The 25,341-nt window shown below is 42.7% G+C and overlaps 1 long non-coding RNA gene across 3 annotated transcripts in view; it reads left to right on the top strand.

The window, feature by feature from the left end:
* LOC308518207 overlaps positions 1-24,058 on the top strand; it is a 47,006-nt gene extending 22,948 nt beyond the window's left edge. Inside the window, exons 2-4 of one of the 3 annotated variants that reach the window (XR_013995930.1) lie at positions 14,151-14,289; positions 22,847-22,978; positions 23,885-24,058. This is a non-coding gene — a long non-coding RNA (uncharacterized lncRNA). Of the gene's footprint in view, positions 1-12,434; positions 12,579-14,150; positions 14,290-22,846; positions 22,979-23,884 lie in introns of those variants that run through there. The other 2 variants (XR_013995931.1, XR_013995932.1) reach the window with 2 other exon arrangements.
* Positions 24,059-25,341: the final 1,283 nt, after the last annotated feature.

Below are 25,341 nucleotides of genomic sequence, written 5' to 3'. Positions count from 1 at the left end.
CTATAGGAAGTACTATATTTGCATTTTATAGAAGAGCTAACAACACTAAAAACGTTCAGTAACTTGGCCAAAGTCACACAAACTAGTAAGTACAAAGCAGGAATTAGTATCCAAGCCATCAGATATTGTAGCCAGGGTCTTAACACTATATATGCACATATGCACACACACACACACACTTACACACACACACACACACACTTACACACATACACTCCTGTATTAATTGCATCGGAGAGGTGAGAGGAAGCAGCCACCAGCAGATCCCGTGGAGGTCAGCAAGGAGGAAAGGATGAGGAGAGGAATCACAAAATGTCAAGGACTCAACAGAGAGGGGATATTTTCCAAAAGGAAGAGTAGTAGATTGCAAGCAATCATGGGACATTGGTCAAATGCTGAATCCCCAGGTGATGAAACACAGAAAAGGGGGAAACCAGGATACTCTGGAGAGAGCCAGACTTCAGGAGAGGGAGGTCCTTCGAAGACTCTGAGGACACAGAGGGATTACCCACCATGGAACAAGGACCCCAGGCAGCCCAGTGAAAAGGGTTGCCATGGGGGCAGAAGAGAGAGGCCAGGAGTCCTCAGAAAAGACCCATGGAGCAGCAGGTGCATGAGTACAGGGGGAGCCATTACCGGAGGGGCCAGGACTGAGTGATCCCTGGAGATGACAGAACGCCAGGCAGGATGAGACTCGCCAGCCTCTGGGAGCCCCACAAGTCCCGGCTTGTCCCCTGTCCTCTGAGCCTCCGGGACACCAGGGCCTGTGGTCATCTGGTGGCCGCCCGGGTGGGGTGAGAGGAGGAAGGAGCCACAGATAGGGTGAGAGGAGGAAGGAGCTGGGTTTCACCCAGCTGGCAGCTGGGAGCTGCCAATCCTCGCAGGAGAATTAGCTGGGCTAGGAGGCTTACCCTGACGTGACAGCGGGAAGGTAAGTAATCTGCCCAACAGACATTCCTTTTTCCACTGGGAACCTGAAACAGAACGGTTTACTCTAAGCATGTACTTCTGCTTGCCTGGAAGGGGTGGTGATTATCACGATTAAGAGCCTACAACTGCAGCCCCATATATCAGCCCCAGATACAATGAAAATACGTGGCAGATGGGTGGCTGATCTCAGGTCACTGGTTTCAGTCTATTTTTCTAATCTTCCAGTCAGATTTCTATTTGGAAACTATCTCAACCAGCTACTAACTGTATATGAGGCTTCCCCTATTGTCTCATACTCTTGCCATTTCTGACCCCTGGCAGCCTGGAACATGTTGAAATGATGTATGTTCTTAAGGTTCTAGGAAAACACTAAAAAAAAGTCTCCTTAGAAAATGAGTTTGAACTAAATGTCATTCCTGCTTCCGTTTAGCTCAATGGCTCTGCAAGCAGAGAACAGCCTGACACAAGAGCCAGGATCATTTGTCTTGGCCTCTGCTTCCTTTTCCCTTTTTTATTATGGAAAGTTTCAAACATACACACCCAGCTTCCACGAGTATCAACTCATTTTGGCCACTATGTTCAATAGAAAATGTTCCTTAAAAAAATAAGTAAAAATTCATTAAAATGCTGCGCCAAATTTGGAGCACATTCCCCACTCCCTCCATATTTCCTCTTGCATTAGAATCCTGAGTGACATAGCTCTCCATACAAATTTTAAACAATCTGTTTTTGCAAACTCTTCCCAGAGCCCAAATTTCAATTCAATTTCAGGTTATAAGAATTAGGCACCTCCTTAAAAAGGAATTTACCTCATCATAACTTCTTATTCTGAATGTGACTCTAAAACAAAACTGGTTATTCTTACCGAGCTCACATTTTACTTGTTGGGGATTTTAACCACATTCAGTAAATTCCAGTAAGAAGCTTAAGAAATTTCCCAGCTAAAGAAACACTGGTGGTGGCAGGATTGGGGGTGGGGATCAGGCATGTTTCAGACTATTTAAAGAAAAAGAATCTGTGGGAAGTTTGCCATTTTGAGGTGAGTCAATGGTGACTGTTATAGGACTGAGAACTGTCCACTATTTTCCAATCAGGAGGAGGCGACCGACCTATCAGTTGGGAGTTTCTCAAAGGTGGCTGGGATTCCCTTCCTTTATCCCCGTCTTCCTTTTTGTGGTGTTTGTTTGCTTGGTTTTTTGTTTGTTTGTTTGTTTGTTTTTAGAGAGCATGACCTTGTTAAGAAAAAGAGAATTTGTATCATCAGTAATAGCCATCACACAGTCACTCTCCAATAGCTTCTGTTTTCGGTCAGCAGGTGAAAGTGAGAAGAACACATATGAACACTAGATACCAATTCTAGCTCGAGATCCAGCCATGTTATTTATTCCCAGAGTCATTTGAAACCTCTCATTGTGGGATTTGGTGGACTCAAAGGACTGCCCCAAAATACTGACCACATATATCATAGCAAGGAAGAGGTTTGGCATGAAATAGAGCGGGGCTTAAAATCTTGGCTGAAACATCTCCCCTTCCATGTGGGTTTCTCCCTGGGACAAAATGCTCAAGGCAGATATGTCTCTAAATGCAGTCCCATGGAGGTGATGGGGGATCCATAGCTTACACACACACAGAGGCACATGCACACGCACCATACACAAATAGAAATGAGGAGACCCATCCCTTGGAACATGAGCACTCTGGCAAGTCCCTCTCCATTAACTAAACATCCTAGAATGGAAGATTTTTCCTCAAGGACTCCAGAGGTGACTTGCATCCACCTGGGACAACTTTTCTTGTTCTTGGCCATCTGCTCACGTGCAAGGGACAAGAACACCCTTGGGAGAGTTAGTGGCCTGGTTTTGTCTGCACTCCATCCGGGATGGACAAGTACTTGGATTTGGTGAACTCACAGGACTGCCCCAAAATGCTGGCCACATACGTCACAGCAAACAAGAGGCCTGACATGAAACAGATCAGGACCTGAGAAAAAGGAGATTTACATCATCAGGATTAGCCAATACCAAGGTTGGAGTTTGGGGGCCTTGTTTCTTCAGCTCTGATGTAAGAGGAGGAGGCGAGCCAGCTGATGGCTGAAAGTCTGAAGGCAGCTCTAACCCTATGGTAAACCATGAACGCATGCAGGGGCTTGGCCTCTGCCGTGTCAAACCTGAGCTCCACGCTTCTCAGCTGTGTGGCTGTGGGAACACCACTTCATTCCTTCTATCAACTAGACAGAGGAATACCTGTGTCACAGGTTAGGATTGGATCCCTTAAATATGTATAAAGCGCTTGACTATGGAATATGTCATAGTGCTAGAACCTCCCTTTCTAAAATACTATGATTTCAAACATGAAGGAATCTGGGAAGTTTGCCTTTCTGGAACACAACTAGGTCATTCAGTCCAAAATACTTCCCAGTCTAACTTATTACTCATCGGAGGGCAAAAATTACACAAATCTGGGTCAGTCCTACTGGAAAATACCCATGAGATAAAAGTGTTGCATAGCCCCTGTCTTACGTGAGATAGTTTACTTTTTTTTCCCCTTAGTTGTTCCAAATCACTTGGAAATCAAAGAAACGGTATACATTAAACCAAGCTGGAAAAGTGAAGCCTCCACAGAGTTTATATTGTTAATTAAATTAAGGTTTCTAGCAGATCAAGGACAAATTACTGAGTTCAGAAAAATATTTCCTTTGATCTCAAGATTTTTTACTTCAAAGACTAGTCAGCGGGACCTTGCAGACGGCTGTCAGGGGGCCCACCCCTCCCTACAATGAGGGGCTCATGGTGAAAGAACTTTCCAGGGTCTGCTTCAGAGCTGTGTGAACACCCGCAGTGGTTGGCCCTGCCCAGGCCAGACTGGGCATGAGGTGTCTTAGGAGAAAATACATGGCTCAGGAGATGTGGGTTTGAGGCTTGGGGGCAGCCACGTACCCACATGCCATGACCTCCGGACTTGACTTCAGCCTTCATGTCTTTCCATGTGAAATGGAGGCACAATACCTCACCTACTTCTCTCATGGGTTTGACATACTAATAATGTTGGGTCTTTGGTATGCCAAATACTGGGGAGAAAAATAAGGAATAAAACCCCTGTAGGATCCTATGGCAGGTTCTTTTTTCTCCCAGGAATGGTTTTTCCTCCATTGTGTCTCTAGTGCTTTTAGTAACCAGCGCTCAGTAATTCTTTGCTGAATGAGTGAAGGGATAAATGAAGAGTGTGGTGAGGAATGGACTTCCCTCTTGATTCACCCCATTCATTCAGTCATTGCAACCCTGCCTCTACTTAGACTTAGGATGTAGTAAAAAAGAAGTACCAGGGGTGGGGGTAGCAGAAGACAATGAAGAGGGTCAGGGACAGTAGCTAGGAAGGAAGGAGGGTGGCTCTGGGGATGGAAGGGGATTTCCTGCAACACCTGAAAACAGGAGCCTGTGCTGCCCCAGCTTGCGTACCTTCATGGGACAAGACATTTTCAGTATTATCCCCTTAAGTTCATGTTTGCTTCTGACTGAATGGATCAAACATTCATGTATCATCAACTATGCATACACCTGGAAAGTCAAATACTGTACTCATCAGTGAAGTACAATGTCAAGTTGGCCTTAATTCCTAGTCCCAAAGAGAGCTGGGGAGACTTGAGAAACCCAGACATTGGCTCCATGATGACATCATAATGAGTAAACTTTAAGAATACGCACTGCAGCCTTTCACAGATGTTTTCCAAGTCTCCCTATCTCTCTGAGCTTCTCATTTCCATAAAACCTCTGGACACACTTTATCAGAATCAGAGAAAATGGGCAGATACTGGAAGGCTAGGCTTTGCTGTAAGCTCTGGTCTGGGCCTGGGTGGACTCCCCCATGGGTGTCTCCATAGGTATTTCAACATCAGCATTCCCAGGACTTAGATTGTTCTTCCTCTGATGATGGGACTGTTTCCAAATCCATAAGTGCTGTGAATCAGCCCTTGAGGGAGGAGTGATTCAATTGACTAGCATGGCTGGGGCTTCAGACGAAACACCCAGTCAAAGATACGGCAGCTGTTTAGATGTTTGAGGTTGTAAGTCACACGAAACTCAACCTAAAATGGCCTTAAACATAAGCATGTGTATTCATTTCACATAAGAAGTCTAGAGACAGGTGGTTCCGGGGCTATGCAATTCTCTTGGTTCTAGAATGACAGTATGGTGCAGTGATGAGGGGCCCAGCCTCTGCCATTGGTTCCCCGGGTTCAGCTCCCAGCTTTGGTGCTTTTCGGCTGTGTGACTCACATTACTTAACTTCCCTGAGCCTCAGTTCACTCCTCTGTGAAACTGGAGATAACAATAGCACTTTCCTCCCTGGGGCCTTGTGAGCATTAAATTAATTAGCATAATGTAGACTGCTTAGCCTATATATGCGTTAGTTCTTATCTTTGTTTATTAATATCACCCTCTCATTGTCATGAGAGTTCCCAAGGCAACAAGTTTCACACTGCACATGACAGTATGAGGGCAGGAAGGAAAGTACGGGAGGGGGACAGGACAGAGGGTGAGAATGACACAAACTCCTCTCGAGCATCTCCCTTCTTTTGCAAGGAGAAAAATCTTCCCAGATGCCTCTGCCTCTTTACACTGGAGCCTGCGGATCAGGATGGGGCCACATTAGACAATACTTGGCAAAGAGGACTGGAAGTATCATGGTTTAGAGTCTTTGTGCTATCTAACATGGTAGCCACTGGCCACAGGAAGAGATTTAGAGTTCAATTAAAATTAGCCCTGGCTGGGTGCTCAGTTGGCTGCAGATTCAATTCCTGGTCAGGGCACATACCTACGTTGTGGATTCAATCCCCAGTCAGAACATGTACAGGAGGCAACAGATCAATGTTTCTTTCTCACATCAATGTTCCTCTTTCTTTCTCTCTCTCAAATCAATGAACATATCCTTGGGGTGGATCAATAAAGAAGTAAGATTAATTAAAATTCAGTTACTCAGTCACACAAGCCACATTTCGAGGGCTCCATAGCCACATGGAGCTGGTGGTCTCCATAACAGACAGTGCAGTTATAGACCTTTGCCATCCTCACAGAAAGTTCAGTGAACAGCACTGCCATCAGAGTTCATGCATGAGGGACCCACCTTCCCTGAGCACGTTTCCTCCAGGTGCCTGAACAAAATTAGGGCTCTGTTCCCAAGGAAGAGGTGGCAGTTGGGCTGGTAATCAGCAAGGAAGGAGGAGCAGGAAGAAGGACCATCATAGATGCTAGTGAGACCAGCGTAGTGGGTGTGAATGTGGTACTCAGGGAGAGACTCGGAGAAGTTAAAGAGATCACATTAGACTTCAAGTTCACCATGCTGGCTTCTCTGCCCACTAGGCCCCCTTACACACAGGACTCTGGGTATCTGACTGTGGTGGAAATTGGAATTATCAGGAAGGATGTTTTTAAGACCCCCATCTGAATAACTTCAGTGCCTACATCCTGGACACCAACCTAACGTTACAGCAAGGCTCTGCAAACCACCACACAGATGTTGGCTATTTTTATGACTGTCATGTAGTAAAGAGCATTTTCCACTTCGCATAGTCACCATGAGGCATAACATGATAGAGCAGAGCCCTCCTGAAAGTCCTGCCAATCTACCGCAGAGCCCTGCACCGAGGTTGTCGCAGGCTTACCCAGGGGCCTTAGGGACCAGTCAAAGTCCTCTGAACTCCTCTCAGTGTTAGAGAAGGTGTCGGTTGACTGCGGCAAGAATGCAGCTGGAGTCATACTAATAACGATTGTGCATTTATGCTGAACTATATGCCAGGTACTTGCCTAAGGTCAGGAAATGGCAGTGTGGGATTCACGCCCAGATATTTCACTGCCAGTGCCAGGCACCCTGCCATATTTTCTCCCCAGAACTCTAGAGGACAGAGCTCTTTGGGAATCAGTCAGAGCAGTGGTTCTCAAATTCCAGAGAGCATCAGAATCATCCCGGAAGCCGCTTAAAACCCAGATCTCTGGGCCAGCAATGTGCTCAGCAGATTCTGCCTCTCAGCAAGGGAGAGCTGAGTGTGTGCATCTCGTCACAACTCCATGTTCAAGAACATCCCGTTGGTAACTTGAAATCAGTCCCGGTGGGAGAATTTAAACCTCAGGAACCAGCAAACTCTGGAGACTCGGCAGTTCAACCTTCACCAGCACACCACTGACTAGGCCCCATCCACAAATTCTCTGATTTGGAAAACTGGGATGGGGCCTGAGAATTTCCATTTTTAATATGTCCCCAGGTGTTGCTGAGTCTGCTGGTCCAGGGGCCACACTGGAGAACCACTTAGAAAATCATTTCAGAGAGCCCCGAAATGGATAACAGATTCTTGTCCAGGCATAAGCCATCATTGGCAAGAATGGCGGTGGTCTCATTGAGGAATGTTGCCTGTAGATGACTCTATATCAAATCGATACTAATAAGGGCTAATATTTATAGTGTAGACTATAGCCGGCTGCTGTCCTAGTCACCTCATGCATTAGCTCATCCAATCCTCCCAATAACCCTAGCCATCAGGTTTTATTATTATAGCTGAGACAGAAGCACGGAGCAGTCACATGCCTCGTCCAAGGTTGTTCAGGGAACAGGTGGTGTCACTGAGATGTGAACCCGGGCAGTCTGGCTCCAGAGCCCAGGAGTTTAACTGCCACACCGCAAATCACAGATGAAACCTGACTGTAGTTCTGCCAAATATAAATCTAGTAACAGTTCCCTCAAAAAAAGAAAACTTCAAAGAACATACTCAGAAAAGGGAATTCGAATTTGTTCCTCCCAACTAGACTTTCCTGACTTAAAAGAAAATGAAGAAGTTTTCATTCTTCCCCTTATCCTCCCTCCAACATCCTGAATGTGCTGGACCACACTACCAGCTGATGAGAAAGTCATTCTCCTGGGTCAGGGGTCAGTGCACTTTTTCTGTACCGGACCAGACAGTAAGCAAATGCTTTAGGCTTTGCAGGTCATACAGTCTCTGTTGCAACTACTCAACTCTGCAGTTGTTTGAAAGCAGCTGTACAGGGTATGTAAGAATGAGTGTAGCTATGACCCAGGAAAGCTTTGTTTACAAAAACAGGCAATGGGCCCTATTCGGCTGTGATGACCTCTCCTAGATTCATCTTGTTTCAAATTAACAAGCAGGAACTCTGCCTTCATTAAGTTCCGGCAGAATTTTAGCAAAAACAAACACACACAACTATAAAAACACCATGTACAAACATAGAGCATTGGTTACAGACAGAAACCTGCAGATAATAGCATTCTCTGTGTCCAGTCTCTCACCAAGCCTTCTTCCAAGGATGAGAGGAGGGTGGTGTTGATGTGTGGGTGCTGATGGTCATGGATGTGGAGGTTCGTGGGATTAAACATGAGTGTCCAGGAGAGAGAGTTAACAGCTACAGATGTCCAAGAGCAGACAAGAGGGCAGAGGTGGGAGTAATTAAACTTCCCTCCTTGTAACCCAGAAGTGGCCCGAGGTGCCAGTGAAGGTACCACCCTCCTCCCTAGGAGAAGATGCCAACAAGATGAGAAGGGAGCTCTGGTTTCTAGAAGCCTGACTCCATCCTCATCCATGTCTGAAAGAGGCATAAAGATTAATACCACCTGGAAGAGAATGGGAGACCTGTAGTTCATGTCCAGCTCTTAGGCACTCCGATTTTGTTAGGGCTCAGGAAAGAACATTAGGCATGAATCACAGCACCAAGGAGATCAGAGTGGTGCCAAACCTTCCTCCCGGGGCACCTTCCTAAACCCGCACTTCAATTTGCACCCTAGTGCAAAATGCTACTTTTATCAGAAGGGGGGGTGGGGGAGGGGACGTTGGGGAACAACTGAAAATGCCTTTCAAAAATCTGTTGTCTTCAGCTCCAGGAAGTTTCTAAGGACATGAAATTTCCACTTCAGATCTGAACCCTGGGTATCCAGGTGAGGTTTCTTTCTACCACTGAGCCTTCCACTCTACTAGTATGCTTCTGAAAAAATCAATGTCTTGCCCTAGCCAGTTTGGCTCAGTGGATAGAGTGTCAGGCTGCAGACCAAAGGGTCGTGGGTTTGATTCCCATCAAGGGCACATACCTCAGTTGGATGTGTTTCTCTCACATCACTATTTCTCTCTGTCTTTCCCTCTCTCTTCCACTCTCTCTAAAAATCAATGGGTGAGGATTTTTTTTAAAAGTTGATGTGTTTGTGGTTGCTGCCAAGAAATTTGAGTTCATTTGTAGCATTTTTATCCTAAGAAAATTTATTTCCATATGTAGTTGAGATGAAAACTATATGGCATCCATTAAAAAATAGTGCTTTATAATAACGCTATTTGAAGTTACAGTTGTGTTTCTGCCCTTAGCGTGTCTTATCTTAAGCCATGTGCTGTTGTGAATTAAAAGGAAGGGATTTCAAACCAAATGGTTCCTCTGAATAGCATTAACCCTGTCAAGAATACTTTGTGACAAAAGCTAAAGGTTGTGCTGTTGCCTTTTAAGCACAACCAAGTTAAACATCCGAACTATTCCTGCTGTCTCTTAAATATTAGGATGTAACACATTTGGGATATTTGTTGACATTTGTTATACTTTTGATGAACAATTAGCCTGCAAGACTATTAACAGGAAATTCCATTCATGAGATAAGCAGCTGTTCGTGCAAACCTTCAGCCAGATCATGGGACCAAAAATCTTCTTTATGCAACTAATGTTTGTTGAATAGTCAGCATTCCTTAGGTATCCAAAAGGAAATGCTTTGAAAATAACTTTTATGGCTAATTTTGACTCCTGTGCTCATAAGGAAAAAATAAGTCTTAAGACTCATTTGGACTCTTGTAGTTTGTGATTATTTAATAGTGTCCCTAATCACCGTATACATTTCAAATAGCAGGTACCAAGAAATGACTGACCCTAGTAATTTCCAACCTGTAATACAGAATCATACAGCCAGTCTTAGCAACCCTAACACCACAGCATATCATGGTGTGTTCTTACTTCATTCTTGAAGCAAAGGCTTAGAGTGCCTACCATTATATGGAACATTCTCTTATTCAAAAATATACAACTCTTCCATTTTTTTTTTACTACAGTTATTAAAACAATGTAATATTCCCATTGCAACATTTATTTAGGATCTACTAAATAAATGCTAGGAATGCAGCTTCAAAATAATGAGAGGCAAATGACTGGTAAGTAACTAGTTAGATTCCAATGCCATAAGAGAAATGATGGCCATTCTGTGAAAGTACTAGAAAGGCAATACATTCTCCACTGGGAGAAGGGTTTGATCAAAGATTCACTCCCTAGCCATCAGTCACCAAATTCTAAATACCATTGTCACCCCCCTCTTCCTCTTTCTCTCCAACTGTCTCATCTCCCCCTCCTCTCTACCCGACACGGACAAAAAAGGAAATCTAAAAGGGCCTGGCATTTATTTTAAAGTCAAAGCAAAAGACTATAATTGTGTCCCCATCAGTAAAATATTTCTGAGCAGGCGTTCCCAGTGTGTGTGCATTTATTTAAAAATTATACACATGTCCTACTCTGGACTAGCATGTTAATTATCAGTAAAGTTTTTCAGATTAAAGACCACATCTGCCTCAAATTTTCTTCTAATATTTTCTTGCATTTTTTGGGGGGGGGAGGGGTACAAGTCTCCCCTGCAACTTGTGAGAACAGTACTCAAAACAGCCACCAGAACAAACTTTCTGAAAAGATATCACATCATAATTATGATCCAGTCTAAAGTTCTGCAATTTATGGTCTGTAGCTTTTACTTAAGTGTGTATGTGCGTGCGCGTGCGCGTGCGTGTGTGTGTGTGTGTGTGTGTGTGTGTGTGTGTGTGTGTGTTAAATAAACAAAGGTCCCTTCTGGATTTCTTTTCTTGCCCATTAGAGCCTCAGATATGGCTGTAAGGATAAACAGGTACCTGCTCAGATAAACAAACCCCACACTCTCCCATCGTCACCCTCAGCTTCATCCCCTCCTAGCCAGCTCCCTGCTCCAATCCTGCTGAACTTTTGGCAGCAAAGGAGTTAAGATAGACAAGAGGCTGCCTGCTCCTGGGGGTTCATGACCACCAGATGCCAACTGATTTTCTAGTTGAGAACACCCCTGAGGTTTAGTTGGCCAGAAGTCCAAACTACAACTTTTCAGGAGGGTTATGGAGTGTCCCTTTTAGTAAAGGTGGCCGAAAAGTACAAACTTCCAATTATAAGTAAGTCCTAGAGACGTATGGACAGCATGGTAATACAGTTAATAATACTGTATTGTACATTTGAAAGTTGTTAAGACAGTTGATCTTAAAAATCCTCATCATAAGAAAAAAATTGTAATTATGTGGTGATGGATGTTAACTAAATTTATTGTGGTGATCATTTTGCAATATATATGTATATCAAGTGGTTCACCTAAAAACAATACAATGTTGTATATCAATTATATCTCCATTTGAAAAATAAATATTGGAAACAGCCTAAATGCCCATCAACAGATGAGTGGATTAGAAAACTGTGGTACATCTACACAATGGAATACTACGCTGCTATAAAAAAGAAGAAATTCTTACCATTTGCAGCAGCATGGATGGAACTAGAGAGCATTATGCTAAGTGAAATAAGCCAGGAAGTGAAAGAAAAACACCACATGATCTCACTCATTTATGGATAATAAAGAATATTATAACCTGATGAACAAAAAGATAGATACAGAGGCAGAGAGCATCGAACAGACTGTCAAATTACAATGGGAAGGCTGGGAGTGTTGGGGCGGGGGGGAGGTAAGAGATCAACCGAAGGACTTGTATGCATGCATATAAGCATAACCAATGGACACAACACACTCGGGGGTGGGGTGAGGGCATGTGCCGAGGGTAGGGGAGGCCGAGGGAAGGTCAATGGGGGGAAAAAAAGGAGACATATGTACTACTATCTGTAATACTTTAAACAATAAAATAAAATAAAATAAAATAAAATAAAATAAAATAAAATAAAAAGAAACGGCAAAAAAAAAAAAAAAAAAGAAGAAGAAATAAGAAATAGCCCGAGATGGTTAGGCTCAGTGGATAGAGTGTAGGCCTGTGGACTGAAGGGTCCCAGGTTCAATTCTTGTCAAAGGCACATTCTCCATTCCCAGTAGGGGGAGTGCAGGCTCCATCCCCAGTAGGGGCAGTGCAGGAAGCAGCCGATCAATGATTCTCTCTCATCATTGATGTTTCTATCTCCCTCTCCCTCTCCCTTCCTCTCTGAAATCAATAAAAATATTTTTTAAACATATGAAAAATAAAAATTAATAATTTTAATATTAATAAAAATAAGAGTCCCTTTTAAAGCATTTTAAAATCTTAACAGGTGAGGTGAGTCCCATTACATGACAGAAAATGAGCCCATGTATGTTTTGGCTCCAACTGCTGTAACGATTAACTATATAAATCTAAAATGTATCCCACTATGCACCCAAGACCTTCCCCATTCCACATTATTCATGTCATTTCCATCAGTTTCTCTCTCCCTGTATAGGCTAGCCCTTCATTCAGCAACAGATAGTGTCACCCTGAGGCTACTCATTCTGGAAAGGGGGAAGAGGGGAATTCCCTTTCATCCCCTGAGACCCTCCCCAAAGTCACCTCCTCCTGTGACAAGGTTCAAACACTTGTAGACAAGGTAAGTTACATCTTTTCCTAAATTTTCACAGAATGTGTACAAATCTGTATTACTTAAATGCCAACATTCAATCTGTTTTCATGAGTATCAGGGTGAGAAAACTCATCATTGCCCTGACCAGGTGGCTCAGTTGGTTGGAGCATCATCCCATACACCAAAGGACTGTGGGTTTGGTTCCCAGTCCAGGCACATACCTAGGTTTTGGATTCCATCCCTGGTCAGAGCATATATGGAGGCGGCCTCTCTCGTATTGATATTAGGGTCAAAGGTGAAGCCCTGAGGGTGTAATTTTGAAGCAAACTACAGAAAGAGAGTTCAACTGCTCTGCTCATTTAATGAAAGAGAATTGGGTGGATGAAGTGAGTGAGGTAGGGGAGAGCAGAAAAATGAGGCAGATAAGGAGAGAAGGAAAGGAAAAGAAGAAAGAATAGAAAGGAGTTCAGCAAAGGAGTAGAGGGATGGAATTAGAGTTGGCGGAAATGCCCAAGAAACATTTGAAGAACAGGGGGTCTAGTATTCAATTTTAAAGTGATCACTCTATGGCTGTACAATATAACCGTCCTTGTCATCAAATCGCCAACAGAAATCTACTGCATACAGCTGCATCATGTGTGCTGTATTTTAATGCAAGGAGCAAATTTTCTGAAAATGGAAGGCTTATGTCCTATGTTTGAGTTGACGCCAAGGAAAAGATAAAGAAAAGTTGAAAGACCTAGTGAAGGATAAGAAGGCAGTAGAAGCTGAAAGCTGAAAGCAGATGTGACTGGGAGGGTGCCATAGGAATGTACAGGAGTTTGGACAACAGCATTGAACTTCCAACTGTCTGGTGGACAAGGGATTTGAGCAGATCTGACCTAGATCTAAGAAGTGCATGGCGGGTAGCCCAGCTGATACGTGGCTTACTCAAATACGTGACTCTGTTGTATCTGAAATCTTTGAGATCCTAAACTATGAACTCTTCCAGGACAGTAAAGTATTTGTTTTCTCCTAGCAGAGCCACGTGCCTGCTTAAGTAATAGCTGATGAAAGATTAGTGCATCACTTTATAAACTTTAACTAATTGATAAGTACTGAGATGTCATTTATCATAGTTGGTGGTCTAAGATTCTGGGATTGCTAGCTTAAGCTATTTTTTATTTAAAGGCTCTCTGGGGTTTATTTATGTATTATTTGTAATAATAAAAGCATAATATGCTAATTAGATCAGACATCCTTCCAGACCAAGCTGCAGTGGCTGGGGGCTGCTGCGGTGGTGGGAGTCAAGCCCCTTGCATGAATTTCGTGCATCAGGCCTCTAATATAATAATAATATACTTATATTATTATACTTTGGAGGTGATTTTAAAATTCTGTATTGTTTGATGGTATCAAGCAGTGTGTCAACCTCTTGAAGTCAACATCTTTCTTCAGTGTTGTAATGAATACCATGAAGAGGTTCCGGTCACAAGAACCTACCAGGGGCCAGAAGATGACTAGTCCTAGAGGGACTGCTGTGGGTTGAATTGTGCCCTCCCCGCAATTTGTATTTTGAAGTCCTAATACTGAGTACTTCAAAATATGTTTGTTTTGGAGATACAGATGTGTTCGCACCCAGAGGAAAGACCAGGTGAAGAGACAGTGAAAAGGTGGCCTTCTACTAGCCAAGGAGAGACACTTCAGAAGAAAGCAAACCTGCCAACCTCTTGATCTTGGAGTTCCAGCCTCTAGAACTGTGAGAAAATTAATATTCTGTTGTTTAACACCCAGCCTGTGGTCATTTGTTTTGGCAGTTCTAGAAAGTAAAGATAGGGACCATATTTTCCAAACTAAATATTAGGACACATGACCTTACAAGTGATTTATAGAAGCAATCGACTGAAATACCTTATATTTGAAACCCAGCCATATGTAACCCATAGTTTTACTTCCAAATAGGACTTGACTTAATCCTAGAAAAATACTTTTATTCAATTCTTTTAAAAAAAAAAATCTTAGAAAGGGGGTTCTATTACCACCACGGGAAATGTACCAAATCTCAATTTTGAAAGTGAGGTTTTGCTATCATGCATTATTTTGGCACCATTTAAAAACCAAATCAAATGTAATTTAGAGAGAGTTAAGGGCAGAAATCCATGGACATTTTTCCCTTAACGTGTGCTAGTAAGTGTAGTCTAAATTACTGTAAGCACACGCATTCTATTTTTAGAAGAAAGGAAATGGAAGAACCCTGAGTACCTTCAGGAGGACAAATCCTACAAGAGGAACAGCACAGGCCAGCATCGGCAGCCTCTTAGGCCAACCGGCTACATAATTAGAAAACACCCGGGGGGTTAGGGGTGGCAGAAAGTGGGAAGGAGTTTAAACTAAATATTCTTTAAGATCTAAATCAAGGAATGAATTGGACTCCCGCCATGGTTGTTGGTACAGTGCATATTAAACACAATGTCTGTTTTCTCCCTTAGAGCAAGAATAGAAAGGCAAAGCTTTTATTTATTAATATGATCTAACAAAAATGCTAACTTCTATATGTTTAAAAGCCCACTGGGGATCCCAAGAACATAACAAAGCATATGGAATCCTCATCAAATGGAAGCCAGGTGTGATTTTTTTTTTTTTTTTTGCCTTTACCAGAAAACTTCAGACTCACAGACCTCATAAGTCTGCATTTCTGTTCTTTCCACAAGTTAGAGAAATGCAGATAAGTAAAAAGGAAAAGTAAATTATGAATATTTCTGGAAGGCATACAATTATTTGACTTCTGGGGTGAGATGACAAAATGGACCCAAATTATAAAATTGATCAATTTACAAAAGCCAATGAAGAAAATGAAGATGCATAGCTAGAAAAAAAATAAATTGTATCAACTCTCCTTAAACAAATGAGGAGGAAAAACTCATATTGAAAAGTGTTACCCATTTCCTCAAAAAATTATAAAGAGAACTCCCAATTGACCCCTCTTCTAGGAATATATCCCAAGAAACCAGAAACACTAGTGAGAAAGGACCTATGCACCCCTATGTTAATAGCAGCACAATTCACCATAGCTAAGATTTGGAAACAACCTAAGTGCCCATCAGCAGATGAGTGCATTAAAAAGCTGCGATACATCTACACAATGGAATACTATGCTGCTGTAAAAAAGAAAGAACTCTTACCATTCACAGCCATATGGATGGACTTGGAGAGCATTATGCTAAGTAAAATAAGCCAGTCAGAGAAAGATAAATATCACATGATCTCACTCATATGTGGAATATAGTGAACAACATAAACTGATGAAAAACAGATCCAGAGACAGAGAAGCATTGAACAGCCTGTCGAACTTCAGTGAGAAGACAGGGTAGCACATGGGGGAGGGTAAGAGGTCAACCAAAGGACTTGTATTCACGCATACAAGCCTAACCAATGGGCACAGACACTAGGGGGGTGAGGTTATGTGCAGGAGGGGGTGGGGGTGGCTGGGGAGAGGTCAATGAGGGGAAAAGGAGATTACTATATGTAATACTATATGTAATACTTTAAACAATAAAAAGAGAAGAACACAAGCTCTTATTTCTGAAGAAAACATTGAACAATGTTGAAAGTTTGTAAATGACCAACTATGGAGAAGCGTATTTTAAAAACACAAATAAATAGTGATTTTCCCCAACAAAAATAGAAAAAGAAAAGTGTTACCCAGAGAAACTTGTGTGTTTCCAAAGATGGGAAGGTAGCTCCAAGCCTCATATGCCCAGGAGCAGTATCAAAACCAAAAAGATGAGTGGGGAAAATGTGGGGAGAAAAGTCTCCCTAATGTCTCCCAGCCCCAGGGCACAGGGAGGCAGCCCAGGAGACATGAGAAGTTTCACCCTCTCTGCTCCCCGACTCCCCTGCCAGGACTATTCAGAGAAAAGAGGATGTGCATGAGGGCCCAGAGATGATTGTCTCCATTTACAAATGGGTTTCCAAGGGTGAAAGCCAAAACAGAAAATACGTAACACAAAACTACTGAGATTTTGGGGGCCTGAGGCATGAAACTGCCTCATTTAAAATCCTCAAATTCTCTTCAAGATTAAAACTGCCATCACAATAGTGGGGTATAGAAGACCCTCCACTACTTATTAGTTGTGTGACCTTGGCCAGGTTACTAAATGTCTCTTAGCTTCCGTTTTCTTATCTGTAAAATTAAAGTTATTATAATAGCTAAATGCAGATGAGTGCATTAAGGATAAAATAAGTTAATATATATGAAGCACACAGAAAAGTGCGGGGCACATAGTAAACACTATATTAGTGTTACCCATTACTATTATTACTGTAATTGCCACAGTCCATAAGCCTTCCTTTTCTTTTCTCCCTCTGGCTAGAATGGGTGTGGGAGGTATTCATTGTGGTCCAGGTATTACCTATGTTACTGCTGATTTAAAATAAAAAGATTCAATGCCTGGCCGAATGAAGTTCTCAATCTATTGTGGGAGGGGAAGGGCAAACGTATCAACAAATGAGCCTCCCAAGCTCCCTCAGTGCTTGCCCCAGTCTGTGCATGGCAGGGTACTCAAGCCCTGGGGGAAATTTATTTGAGAGATCCCTACAATTAACACCACCAGTCATCAACTCCATGAAGATACAGGGAATCCCTACTTCACTTTCAGTGGCCAATTGTGTTTCAGTCGTTTTTAAATAGTCTATGTTCTTGCCTGGCTGGACAAAAATCAACCTATGAACCAGGAGGTCACATTTCAATTCCCGGTCAGGGCACATGCCCAGATTTCGGGCTCCATCCCCAGTTGGGGCGGGGCGGGGGGGGGGGCGCGGGGGGGGGTTGCAAGAGGCAGCAAATCAATGATTGTCTCTCATCGTTGATGTTTCTATCTCTCGCTCCCTCTCCCTTCCTCTCTGAAATCAATAAAGATATATGTATTTTTTTTTTAAAGAACATTAACTTTTAACAAAAAAAAAGTCTATATTCTTCCAACTCTTCCTGTTCTGGTGTAGTGCACAAACATCACCACCCTGAGCCAGCCCCCTCTTATCATACCTCTTGCACAATTTGCTACATAAGCATGGCACATCAAAGCACAACAAAACTTCTCTCTTAAGCCCCTGCATTACATTCTGACTTGGCATGTACCCAGGTCCTGTCCTTCATTCCTCTGGAGTTAACATAGCACCCAGTGCATGTATATTCCACGTACTACATTCTTAATCTTCTTTTTATCCCTTCTCCATTCCTTTGATCCTTAAGAACAAAGAATGGAAAAACAGCTCAAAAACAGAGCCATGGTGTATGGCTGCACTAAATGTGCACCATTTTGTGAACAAGGACCCTAGAGTTGGTCAGTCTACAAGCTGAACAACCCTATGCAGCCCCTCTGCCAGCATGCATTCTAACAGAATATGCATGTAGCACATTGGGAAGCACAGCAGATAGAGTGCTCAGCTCCCTTTCGGAAGGTCAGGGAAAGCTGTATAAAACAAGTAGCTATTAACCATTCTTCCAAAAGTCTGGGGAGGGTGATGTAGGGAGCAGAAGCAGTATATGAAAAGGCACAGATGCATAAAACAGTGCAACATTCAGGCATTACAAGTAGGGAGCAGAAGCAGTATATGAAAAGGCACAGATGCATAAAACAGTGCAACATTCAGGCATTACAAGATTAGGAAGGACTGGGGAATATCTAGAGCAGAGGGACAATGGGAGGAACAGCGGGAGATGCAGCTGAAGATACAATCGTGTGAGGACTTGCTTGTTATGCCAATGAATTGAGAGTATAGGGGTGCCTGTGTACGTAGGTAGGGGTGGTCTTAGAATTAGGGGAATGGGGTACACATGATAAAATTTGTGCTTTAGAAAGATCACTGTATCTATAGGGTCAGCTAACCTGGGAGACCACTTGGAGCCTCTCATCATTATCAGAGAACTAAAGACGAGTATCAATACTGATTAATGCAGAGATTCCAGAAGCATTTAACAAACAGATTAGATAAGACATATTGACTAATTGGGATGGAGAGCAAGTTGAAGAAGAGTGATATAACTTTCAGAACCCTCGTTCTGGTGACTGGGTAGTACTTTTGGCCAGTGCTAACCGAGTAGGGGAAGAGCAGGCTTAAAAGGGTTGATATAGGTTCAAGTAGAAGAGCCCTTAAGACATGTAGATAAATAAATATATCAAGTCCCCAGTTGGTAATTTGGGTCTGAAGTTCAAGAGAAAGATTTGAGTTTCATTTCAAAGTCACGACAGAAGCTGACAGCACATGGAAGGGAGAAGTAGAGATCGCTAGTGCAGGGTATTATATGGGGACTTTGTTAAAAAAAAAAATAGACAAAACACAAGGTTGAGGAGGGTACTCTTTTTCTAATGGGACTTGAAAATATTAATGGATGCAAGAAGGAATAAGGCAAAAGGGAGCAATAGAAACATGAGAAGACGTAATAACTGGAACTAGATCGGGAAGGGCATTGATTAAGAGCACAGTGCAGGGTGTCATTTGAACAGAGACCTTTCTGAGACTCCAGTTTCATTGAGGTGTAAGTTGGAAAATGAGCTTTCACATCTGAGAACGCTATGTTCTCTAGGAAATAGGAAAGTAGTCATTCATTAATTGTCATTCTTTTCAATAACTATTTTCTGAACACCTACCAAGTACCCTTGCACCACAGAAGGCATTCTCCCTGTCCTCTTGGAGCTTAAAATCTGGTGTCGTGGAAGGCATTATTTTAAAAATCATATAAATAAATGTAAAATGGCAACTGTGATAGATGCTATGAAGATTTACATGGTACAATAAGAGTTTATAGTGAGAGGAATTGACCTGGTAAGGTATCACTGAAGCCTTCCTTGCTGAAGTAACACAATTAGGACATGTCCCTTGAGGAAGAGACATGACTCCAAACTACAAGTTGGAGTCAACTGGAGAAGAGACAGGAGGAGGGTCAGCATGTGCAAAACTCCAAGCCAAGATGAAAAATAGTTGCTGTGGATGGAGCAGAAAGAGTGAGGTAAAGTGTGGCGAAAGATGAAGCTGGAGACATAAGTAAGACCAGACCAGGTAGGACCTTGTAAGACATTGCAGGAAGGCACTTTTAAACTGAAAAGTATTAGGAAGATATTGAGGAATTTGAAGAGGGGCTGGAGATCACATGATCACATTTGTATTTCATCAAGTTGATTTTAGCTGCAAGCTCACTGAAGGGATTAGAGGAATCAGGAGAGGACAAGATAGACCCATTTCTGTAATCCTGGGAAGAAATTCTTACAGCTCATAAAAGGTGGTGGTGGTGGTGAAAATAGAGATGATTTCAAAGATTTTTATGAAGTGAAATTCAATAAGACAAGGTGAGAAGTGCATTGAGGTTGGCTCCTAGATTTCCAGTCTGCACACATTGGGTGAGTTGCTGAAGTGAAGTACATTGGAAGTAGACTGGGTTTGAGGAAGGATCAAGAGTTTTCTTCTAAATATATCAATTTTAATGTATCCTTGAGATATTCAAGAGTCAATATCAAGCATAATGCTAGACACATGAGCCTGGATCTCAAAGGAGAAGTCTGCACTGTAGATACAGAGTAGGCATCACTAGAGCAAGATTGTTTATGAAAATAATATAGAGGAAAGGACAGGGCCCAAGACAGACCCTTGAGGAACTCAAACATTCAGTGGTTAGGTAGAAGACAGTGAGACTGAAGAGAAAGAAGAAATGGCCAGAAATGTAAGAAAGATTAAAAACAAAACAAACAAAACAAAAAAACTAAGGCAGTTTCATGGCACAGAAAATGAGATGAGAAAGTTCCAGAAAGAGGAAATATCCAAGAATGTTACTAAGAAGAAAGATGAGAGTAGAAATGTCCTTTCAGTTGACATAATCCCATGGGGGTAATAAAGCCAGAAATCACACTGGGCAGGTTGAGGAATGAGTGGGAGGAGAAAATGGAGACAGTGAATATAAACTATGCTACCAAGAAATTTATCTTGAGTCATGGACTGAGACTAAAAGGGATAAAAATTGAGAAGGTGCCTTGAGGAGAGAGGGAGGACAGTTAAGGCAAGCAGCTGTGAGTTATTAAAGAGAGAACTGACCTAGAACAAGTGAAAAACTATAATGAACTGGGAAGACAGACTTCCCTTAATTTGTAGTGGCACCAGTTTGCCTGGGTGGGCAATTCTTTCTAGCTATCAAAGTCTGAACTGAGGAAATACCAAATTGTGGTTAAAGAAGAAAAAGAAGAGAGAGAAATAAACAACCAACGAGGAGACAATGAAGTAGAGAGGCTTGAGAGAATGAAGTTCAAACTGGCCATGGGACCCAGGCTCCACATGGAAGGAATTGTGGTTCCCAGGAGCCTGATAATTTAGCGGAAAATGAATGAGTCAAGGGATTAGGGACCTCAATAAAGATGAAAGACATATTTAGGGGAAATGCAGGGTTAAGAAAGCTGAGGCGGTAGGTGAAGCAGATGCTGTTGAAGGCCCCCGAATCTCTGTGGTCATCCTTATTTCTATGCCCCTACTCTGGCCAGACAGTTGCTTACTTTTGGCTCAGGGCCTTTTCAGGGCCAGAAATCCTGGGCAGTTTATGTCCCTAAGAAGCAGCCTCAGCCAATGACTGATGGAAATAGGCAGCTAACTCCCCAGCTCCCCAGGGTGAGCACTGGGAGGGATGTTCTGTTTCCTTCTCTGCCTTGTCTCAGCCCCACTCCCCACTCCCACCGACTGAGATTAGCTCCCAATAAACTACTTGTACTGGAATCTCTCCTCAGGGTCTGCTGCTTGTGAGACTCAAACCAAAATAGTAGGCAATTGCTGTTGAAGCTTTTAGAGGTGATGCTGGGGATACAAAGGGCACAGGATGTGCTAGTGAGAGGTCTGCTCAAATGCCACGGAGGTGAATGCTGTTGGTTCTGAGATCTTAGATAACCATGTTTGGGGTTACCTAGAGGGATGTCAAATTGACCTTAGATGTTTTAGATGGTGACTTAGACAAGACCATGAACCAAGTACCAATTTTCCATACTGTTGGAGAGAGAGTAGAAGGCTAGTAGATGACAGTGACCCACAGGGGTGTAGGGTAGATTAGGTGTATGGCATGACCTCAAAAAAAGAGGATTTTTAACCAAGGGAAGTGGAGTAATGTCTAGCCCCAGGAGAAGGGAGTGAGGACACGTATACTCTAAGAGGAAGAGCAGCCCCCACTGAAGAGAGCCTAATTGAAGGAAAGCAATGTCTCTATGAGAGAACAACAGATTCATCGGCAATGGGTTAAAGATACAGAGAAAGTCTTTACAGGAGGTTCCAGATGGTTTAGGATGGCGGTCAACAGATAGGGGATAAATCAAAGAGATGAAATACAGGAGGTATGGGTTAAGAGGAGGAATAGAGGTTGTCCATTTTGATCAGTGCCTTGGAGTGAACCTTCCCAATCCCCTTCTGAGGCAGGATCCCGGGGAGCTGGTGTCCACAGTCACACAACCGTGTATGGTGGGATTGAAGAAACTGAGCCAGGCAGTTGGGCCCTAGAGACCACTAGCCACCATTCAGTGCTGCCCCTGAGGTTCAGGGCTCCAAGGCCTCTCTCAAAAGCACAGGCAGGAATCTGTACTTATATCGTGCAATGCTTACACTTTAAGAAAATGGTGGTATGCAAAACATGATTATGTGGAAATATGCAAAATAATAAAACAATCAATTAATAATAACTACGCCTGTACTCTGGCACCACTGTCTTTCTTTCTTTTAAATCCAGGCTTCTGTTTTTACCACCCGTCTCTATCACAGTAAACAGAGCTAGCATCCAGAAGACTGACATTGAAAGAATTATTATCTGTTCAGAGTTCATTCCAAAAAGGAATCTGCTATATAGCAACTCCTGAATTGGGTTCAGTCTATGCTCTTTGATGCACTACAGATGTTACTGCAGAACAGCTAATCTAATAATCTCCTGCCCAGCAGGAAGCAAGACTCCTGGAAAGCTGGGCTGAGTCACGTGGCTCAGAGCCCCCTCAAGAATGAGAGCTCTCCCCCAGCGGCTGACAATGCTGCAGGTCCAAACCCTCAGTGTATCGCCTCCTATGGAAAGTGCCATGGCTCTTTCTCCGCTCAAGGTCACTGCCCTTCCCTGGATGCTACATCTGACAGGAGTGGGGAGAGGGGAAGTGTATATAAAGGCCAAGCCCTCTATCTCAAGACAAGTCAACTCTGAAGTGCCATCTCAGTTGCAGAACTCCTAGTGGGGTCGGCTGAAGCCTTTATTGGGACTGCATCACAACTAGACTTCCCTTAATCTTGCTTCCTTCCTCTCTCTTTTTTTATAGGTGCCAATCTCAAAAACACGCCCTAATAAACATCCTTCATTTAATCTCCATCGCAGAGTCTGAAAAGGTAAAACTCCAGGAATCAGATCTGACCATGCAACATTGGTTTATAGGAAATGTGCCATTTGCCAGGTATGGAACTGGGGAGGGGAAAGAGCTTATGCTAAGTCATATGGACTGGGAATTGAATCCTCACCTTATATTTCCTCAGGGGAAGTTTATAAAACTCTTTGACTACAGAACTATTTTGTGCTTGGTATTTCTCTTAGAGCTCAAGGTAGGATAACAACTCTGATTTGCACAGGTCTGGGGCAGGGTGGGTTCTGGGAGGGATGACTTTTAGGACTATAACTGGGACAGCTCTGCTCAAACCAGGGTATTGGTCAAGGTCAGTAACTTTGGGGATGCTTGGAATTGAGAAACAAGGTTTGTTGACCCCCTGGAGAGAGAGAGAATGGCTGGAATCTGCTACTCCCATCCCTGCTACCCCATTCACTGCCAATTACTGTGTATGGGCTGGGCTTTAGTCCAGCGTCCATAGACTAGGATGTGGTGGGCCCGTACTTGCCCTGTTGTGTAATACTGATGAGTTGATATAAGAAGGAAACCCATGCTTTTCTGCCAGAGAAACTGAAGCTTAAGAAATCTCTGACCTTCCCAAAGTTCCTAAAGAGGAATGCTAGAGCCAGAATCAATATTAAATCAGAAGCATCCCTTAATTCCCCAGTTAACTTCTATTATGATGACTGAAATATGTAGAAGAAAGCAAAAGACTAACTTAGGTAACAACTCTGTCTCAAACCACTCAGACCTCCATACCCTGACTGCTATACCCTGATTAGCTTTGGAAAGTGTCTCACTGTACACTGGCATGACTTGACAGGCTGAGCCCCAAGACTGATTGCACAGCAGTCCCCCACACTCGTGTACATTCCATGTTGTCAGGTCTGGAATATCAAGTTAGAATACATGTGCAGCCAGGGTGTCCCTAAATTGTAACTTGCATCCCCAACTAAGGACTTTTTAACTCCGTTGTAGATGTTGTGACTCTCAGGCCAGTGGGCGCCTGCATCTCTGGGTGTAGACACAAGCACACACTGACTCAGAGAACTTGGGCTCCATGGATGGCACGCAAAGCCCACGCTTCACATTCAGTACCCAAGACAAAGCCTTTCATCCACTGGCCTGAATAAATAAATATTTTCTGCAATCAATGTAGCCGCCTACTTTGTTCTTGGGCTTGTCGTGATGAACTTCATAGATGTTTATAAGATCAGTGGCTAGCTACTAAGAATAGATTTAAACAGGGGGAAGTGCAGACAGCTCAGAAAAGGAATGTTGGATTGGGGGATCCTGTTTTCTGTTTATCCACCAAAACGGGAATTCTTCAGTAGCTGAGAGGTGTCCCAGGGGCCCAGAGGAAACGCTTTGTGAAAAAAATGCCCCCAGATGAGTAATTATATCAGCAGCCTTATTTGTTGCAAGTATTCCATCATCTGCTTATGTTAACTTATCTAAACTGTGAGAAATTAACATTTAGGGCAACAACGGGTGCTCATGACTTTGAATAAGTCACATCTTACATACATTGACCATAGGCTGCTGGCAAGCAGCCATTAGCCAAAAGGACATAAACACCCATAAACTGAAAATAGTTCCCATTTTATTTCCACTCAGATGTGTAATACCCACAATTTCCATTGCTGTTTGTTAAAGTAATCTTACTCCCACAAGGTGCTTGTAAAGCCATAGAATTCCCCGGGTGTCAGGGTTAGTAATAAGTCCTTCGTTATAACTCATACATTCAAAAGAATAAGCCAACTTCAAATAAGGATTAGAAGAACATTTACCCAAAGAACAAAAATAAAGACAGACAAGCACCTCATAAATTAGTTTGCTAATCCGACAGTTATGCTTAATGGTTTCATTGACTCTATTCCTAATTCGTTGTAAGGTTTTGCTTAGTTCCCTGGTGAAATGGCAGCATGAAAGCATGGTTTTACCATAGGAGCCTCTGGGATATTTATTAAAAGGTGATACACGCATACACACACACAAACACACACGGTTATTATTCCTATTTTAACATAAAATAAGTTAGCATGAGTATCTTATGTGTTTCTTGTGAAACTGTTTTTTGGTTGGTATTTCAAAATACATTTTATTTCATATTGTTTTATGATGAGAAGATTAATACTGCCGATGTGGAAACATTTTCTACACTCGCCAACTTAAATCGTTTTAAAGTTCAAAAGTAAAGGGTGACATATTTTTCACTTTGCCTCCAGGTTTGACGAAAATTAAAAGCAGACTTTATAAGCAGATACCATGATTTCATAATGGGGACAAAAGCATTTACAATGCAAAGAACCCCCCTTGGGAGCTCTTGAACTTTCTGAAACAATGGTCTGGGTGGAATTCGGTTTTCTGCATGTCTAATGTTTAAAAACAGCTGGTTTTTGTTTTGGTGGGGGTTTTTCCCTAAAAGAATTTCA

Source organism: Myotis nattereri (genome assembly GCF_964212035.1).
Source record: "Myotis nattereri genome assembly, chromosome: 4".
NCBI lineage: Eukaryota > Metazoa > Chordata > Mammalia > Chiroptera > Vespertilionidae > Myotis > Myotis nattereri.
This window is presented reverse-complemented; position numbering and strand designations above follow the sequence as displayed.